This window comes from Solanum pennellii, chromosome 1 (assembly GCF_001406875.1).
Source record: "Solanum pennellii chromosome 1, SPENNV200".
NCBI lineage: Eukaryota > Viridiplantae > Streptophyta > Magnoliopsida > Solanales > Solanaceae > Solanum > Solanum pennellii.
The window spans coordinates 94676656-94683888 of NC_028637.1; positions in this window are offsets into that span (position 1 = coordinate 94676656).

The following is a 7233-nucleotide window of genomic DNA, read 5'->3' on the forward strand; positions in this document are numbered from 1 at the left end:
AAATTTCAGAAGTCTAAGTCTTTTGGAACGAGACACCCTCGACGGCCCGTCGTGTCCATGACGGTCCGTCGTGGGTTTCGTCGACTCACACAGTTTTTCCAGAAATAAAATCTGCTGCTCAAAACGACTAAACAAGTCGTTACATATGTGATCATTAACATTGTGTTGGAAATGTATATATATATATATATATCTTGTGAAAGCAATAGGAGAACCGTCTACTATAAAAAGTAAGTTTTTGGTACAGTATTCCTTTAAACAATATAAGGCCATTAATATATACACGTACACTCACATTGGAATCATATAAACAAAAACAAAGGGAGATTCCATTATTCATGGCTTGTCTGCATTACTTTATAATTAAAATAATATGAGATACTCCAGTTTTTGTTGCTCCTCTGGATTTCGTTTCATTTCATACTTTGATTTTTGATAAATACGATTTCTAATAATGGCACTAAATTCATCACTCAATTTATTTTATCTGCCTATGTTGTTAATTACATTAATGTTTTCTAAATTACTCCCTCCGTTTAATTTTACTTATCCCTAATTCTAAATATAGGTATTGACATATCTAGAAAAAATAATAAAGGGGGTTTGGGGGGTTTGGAATGGTGGATGGAGTTCGAAGGTAGTGGTGAAAAAATGAAATTTTGTTAATGTAAATATTTTTTAAAACGAACTCAATTTTATTTGGGGGATGGTGGTGGTTGGGGGTTGTGGTTTAACGGTAGGGAGTCTAGGGACAAAATAAATTGATTTTCTCAACTAAAAATATTATAATTTAAAGTTGGAAGAGAATTTCGGACAATATTTTTCTTAAATTTTGATGAAAATAAGTTAATTTGAAAAATATTTTTCAAAATATTTAATCCAATAAAACATGAGAAAATTAAAAAATATTTTTAAAAATAAGAAAATAAAACAATACTCTTTCTTGAACTATACAATAAACAGATCTTAAAAAAATATTTGTCAATCTACCAAACACACACATAGTAGAAAAAAGCTAAATGAAAGAGTATCAATTAAACGTCTTTACTGGCTACCAAAATGAAAATGCAAAATACTAATATTTAACCCTGAAATTGGAATACAGGCTTGACTGTAACCAAACACCACAAACTTTTTTACTTTTAAAAATCAAAGAATCTTATAGTATTTGATGGTAAAAATGCACACCGCTTACATTTTGGACAGTTTAAAGGCACATATAAATCTGAGGAAACAGAAGACAGTATTTATAATGTGTTTTTGTGTTACGACAAATCAATAATCCTGTGTCCTAAAGTAGTTATCATATTTCATTTCTTGAGAGTCAAATTATATGAATTGAATTAATATTTTAAGAAAATTATTTTTATTTATTATATTAATATGTGAATGATTAAATCTTATATTGCTTTTTATAAAAATCTAAATATTAAGTTAATATAATCAAATTAACTCTATAAATGTAAATTAGGACAAGCAATATAGGACTAATAATTAAATACTTAAAAGATTATGTGGGGGAGATAACAAGATTTTTGGAATGTGGAGAAAAGACGACACGTGTGAATTTTGATTTTGTTATTTGTTTGATTATGTGTATCAATTAAATATCGGGAATCCCTGTTATCCAATTAAGGCTGGGCAACGAAACCGGATGTACCCGTATCGTTTCGGTTTGTTCTGATATGTTTCGCTTTGGTTGCTTACGGAACGGAACGAGATATTCTAAATCGGGACACGGAAAAGAACGGAACTGAGGTTTAGTATCGATATTGATTTATTTCTGTTTCGGTCTAGTTCCGATTAATTAATATTTATTAATTAATTTATATTGTATATCTATAAATTATAATTTATATTTTATATTAATAAATACTAACCAAATAACCCAACTATCCCTATTAGTATTACATTAGTATTACATTCGAGACTTCGTTGAAACAGAACCTTTATGAGAAGGTGGTTGCGTAAACTATGCACTCTACTAATAGTTGTAAATTGAAATTGTAATTTGTAATACAAATTTAAATAGATTAAATTGATACTTTTTAATTTGTGTAATTGTTTTATCCTTATTTTTAGTTAATTTTTCAAAATTACAAATTTAATTTATTTAAATTACAAGTTATAAATATAACTTATAAATTATAACATATTAATAAATAATAAGTAATAACTTATAAACTTCAAAAGATTTAAATCTTGTAAACTTAATTAGACTTAACTTGCAAACTTAATAAATAAAGAAGAAAATTAAAAAAATATCTTTAAAATAAACTTAAGTAAAAGATTACATTATAAATTTAAAAACTATTAATTTAAACTTAGAAAAAAAATATTCATATTTTCCTAATTCAAAAAAATCATTTTTTGAATAACTAGATGTGTCAGCCCGTTTACCCATCTCGTTCCATTTCGGTTCCATCCTGGTATATAATGGGACAGGACGGAACCGAGTATCAATCTCGATAATTCCAGTCTTGTTCATTCCGATACCGATCAATGAAACGGTCAAATCATCTCGTTTCGATACAGTACCGGCTCATTCTAATTCGGTTGTCCCGGTCCTGTCCGTTGCCCAGTCTTATATCCAACGATAAAAGGCGAATGATATTTCATATTTTTGTCTAGACTATCTCATCAACCGAAATAATTGGGCCTAGTAAGGTGATTGTCCGATTTAACTTCTTAAAGGCCCGATCCAACCCAACTGTGAAAAGAAGTGGGCCTGGATCTGTAATTAGACCCATGCATTAAATTGGTAGCAACTGCGCAGAATAGCCACTTACGTTTACTATTAAGAAAATAGAGTAGTTATTTTAAAATATTTAATTACGGGAGTTGTAATATAGTAATTTTGTAAATTTTATTTCATCAATCGAGGCAAATGCAAATATTACTGATTCCGGAACATCATAATATGCCTATTTGATTTTTAAAAATACTATATTTTATACATGTCTACTAAACCTCAAAAACTAGTTCCTCGATAAAGTTAATTAGGTCAAAGCGTCATATCTTTACATGATATTAGAATCAGGTTCATTCATTCCTGTTTGAGTTTCCATTCAAGACTCCAATTTGGACTAGGCGCAAAGGGGGTTGTTAGAGTCCCACATTGGCTCGGGAGTGGACGGATGGTTTTGCTTATATGGACTTGGTCAATTATCACCTCAAAAACTTACTTACAAGGTTGAGTTAGGCCCAAGAGCTATCTGTTCGCATCAAGTTTCTGGATTGCTTTTTGTTATTTTAATGCCTTGACTAGCACAATTGTCTTATTACATGTTACGCTAAAATTTAGAATGAGAGACTTCATTTCACATGGCAAGAGATGTATAGGAGACATGTCAAAATCTGCAAATTGTTCATCAGAGAGTGTGCTTATTATTGGATTAATACCATTACTGGCAAAATGAATGATTGGGGTGCATTATATATCTTGTAATAATAAAATGGATTTTCCCATCATAGTCCCACTTTTAACAAAATAATGTAGTCTGATTGTGTTCCCCCAACAAAGTTTTTTGTTTTTTTTTATTCTTGTTTTCTTTTGGCAATTGATGTAACATATATACTAGGAGTATTATATTGTTGGGCAAGATCTGATTATTAGCTAGCTGGAAAGAGTCCTTAAAATTTGTTTATTTTTTAGGTTCTTTCAAGACAAATCTACACATTTTGCTTACGGATGAAACTTGGCTATTGTACTTACTGTTGATGTTTAGGGCTTGAAATTGGGTGGTCATAGATTCTAGGGAGGTTTAGGTGTCAGGTTCGAGCTCTAGAGATGAAAAATATTCTATTTGTTTTGAATTTAATCAGGTCCCAATTATGTATTAAACATGGGGTCGTAAATAAAAAAAATAAATAAGTATTTTCAACTCGAAGTATATATTTTATATATAGAGAGAGGGGGGAGTTTATGTTTGGTCATAAAAATTCTTAAACTACACACCAAAACTTAAACTATATCCTTAAAATATTTTCTATCAAATTAAGGGTACTACAAACACATGTACAATTCACTTGACTATCAATAAAAAAATTTCCTACATAATTTCGTTACCTGCTACAAAAAGCTTTTGAAAAAATATATTAAAAATCTTGAACATCATTGCTCACCGGAAAAAAAAAATAATGTGAGGAAGGCATGATATATGATATGCTCATCTTCTCATTTACCAATGGAAAGAAGTTGGAGCTTAATTATTTTCATCTTTTTCAAAGCCAAGTTGTAGTTAAATTAATAATTTTCAGGGCAAGTCTCCAGCAAACACCATTTTAGAAGATTCAATTGAGTAGAAACATATTTCAAACGAACAATTTCTTTTAAAAATAAAATCACATGAAAAAAAACTTTTGATTAAATTTTTTGCATAAAGCTAAACTCAATTGCCAAAAAAGTTCACCAAGATATCTTTGGCGTATTTAATTAGAATAATAATTATGATGGGGTGAGTTGATTTTTGTGAAATCTATTAGTTTTCTGATAAATTTTAGCAGAAGAATGACAGTTGTTAACTTTCAAATACTTGAAGATTATTCTTTGCTAAGAATGATATTTTAAAGTATAGTTTAATAGGATGATATATAAAAGTTTTAAAAACGTGTTTATACACATATATTTAGTACATTTATACAACAAGAGGTTACATCTAATCTGAATAGTATTACTCTTAAAATTTCAATTTGTTTTTAATAAATGTTAGTATTTTCCATATATTAAAATCACAATTTATTAGTATTTTAGTAATAGAAGTTCACTTCGAGATCCCAATTTTCCAAATTAATTATCGAGATTTGTGACAAAAAAAAATCACTCTAGATGGCCAAATCAAATCAAATAACATTTCTTAATAATGTGGCATTATTATTATTATTATTTATATTATTGCTAAAATAATTGCATAAATAGATCATAGCAATCTTATATATGTAATTGATTGCTTGGAGATAATCCTATTTCCACGTTAAGTAATATATAACAATAACACCATATATAGAACCTGATTGTGGTGGATTTATTCATTTCTTTAACATTACAGCATCTTAAATCCCTATGCTTCATGTGTTCAAGATTATTGAACATATATTAAAAAAATAATATTCACACGTGGATATATACGGGTTTTTATTTACAAAAGTATCTTTCATATATAACTCAACTTGTTTTTAAACCTTTTTTATATGCATGATTAACACGCATTGTTAGAGAGAAAAAAAAGTAAAAGGTCTGCCGCACTTGACATTTTTATTATTACTAAGTCAAATGTGTCCGTGCTAGTATGGGTCTAATATTTATTTATTTTATGTGATAGAGATAAAATTTAGAGAGTCAATTAAATTTTAATATGATTTTAAATAATTTAAATTGTTAATCATTGTAACTTATAGTACATTTACGTAATTTTTCAATAGTATATGTTACTTTCCTTGTCCAGTTATATATGTAGCACAAATAAAATTTCAAGTAAATATGTAGTTAATTATAATGCGGAATCACACATGTGAAACAGACATATTGACGGCTTCCTGTGTGGTTAAGGTGAAATAATTAAAATATGACTAAGAAATATAATTACGTAATACGAAATGTCAAAAATCTCAAATCAATAAATAAGCTGAAATTAAAAAAACAAAACTGAAATTAAAAAAATTAATGTTGGCAAGGTTTGAGGGCTTGAAATGTCAAGCTTAAACTAGTAGGCCAAACAACTGATTATGTAAATAAATACACAGCTAAAGAAGAAATATTGATCTTCAATTGTGTGTTTATTATCACTTATATATAAATAAAATAAATAGTAAAAGTAGAAGTAGATAACATATCAAAGTTAACCTGTTGAGTTTTGTATTTGATCATAATTAATTAATGGGAAATTTTTCAAAATGTCAATATTTTAACATTTAAGAGTGCTCATTAGCAACACTTTCAATATTTAGTAAAACTGTCAAATTTTAGTTTGTTACGTATCTTATTTATGTTTTTATTATTTGTTTTTATTTAAAGAATATAATTATTTAATAACAACAGGGAGAAAATCAAGGGAGAGAATATTTCAAAAAAAGGTAAGAATCACTTAATTTACTCATCAGTTACATTTTCAAATAAAATTTAAACTTTGTTCTTTTTTTTTCTCCAGAATTTTAACCCTTTTAAAATTATATTCATTCCACAATATATTATATTTATATTTATTATAGTTTTTTATTAGTTTGTATTCATTCCAATAGGTATGCCGAATGTATCTTATATAGTCATTTAAGAAATATATATTTGTATTCATATATTTTTTCCCTATATAGTTATTTTTTTCTTCAAAAATCTTGTATGTATTCATTTCAATATGTATTTTATTTGTATTTCTATTTGTTCTAGTTTTTATTTAGAATTTTTTATAATAATATATAAAATACAAAAAATTAGTATGATGAAAAAGTAAATGAAATATAAAATTGAAAAGAAATAATTGAATATTTGGTGTACTCATTCTTAAATAAAATGCATAACTAGTTGACATACCTTTAGAATAAATACAAATTAGAAAAAAATATCAAGTTCAGAAACAATGCAACATAATTTTTGAATGAATACAACTATTAATTGTAAAAATACATACTGACTAAAACAGTATCAAAATTCAATATATACTTCCAAATTTATGAATACAAAAAACAATAAAACTATGAAATACAAAAATAAATACTAACTGTGGTACATTGACATAACTATCACAAAAAAAAAACAGAATACAAAATGAATTATATATATGAAATACAATTTCAAATCTATGGATACAAAATACAATAAAACAATGAAATACAAAAATACATACGGACTAAAACAGCAACAAAATTCAATATACACTTCCAAATCTATGAATACAAAAAATATTAAAACTATGAAATACACACAATCAAACTCATATAATGTGTTACATTGACATAACTAACACACACAAAAAAAAAAGAACACAAAATACAATAAATATATGAAATACAAAAATAAATACTAACTATAACATAATAAAAATTCCATATACACTTCAAAACGCATTGTAACATGAATTTTTTTGAATCTTAAAAATTAGTAAACAAATTAAACTAAACATGCAAGAAATAAAACATGCAAAAAAAAAAAACTCTTCTCCAACAAATTGGTCTTCTTCAACTTCATGGTTATGAATTTGTGTGGAATTTTGCACATCGACGGATTCAGGCATTTTTTCC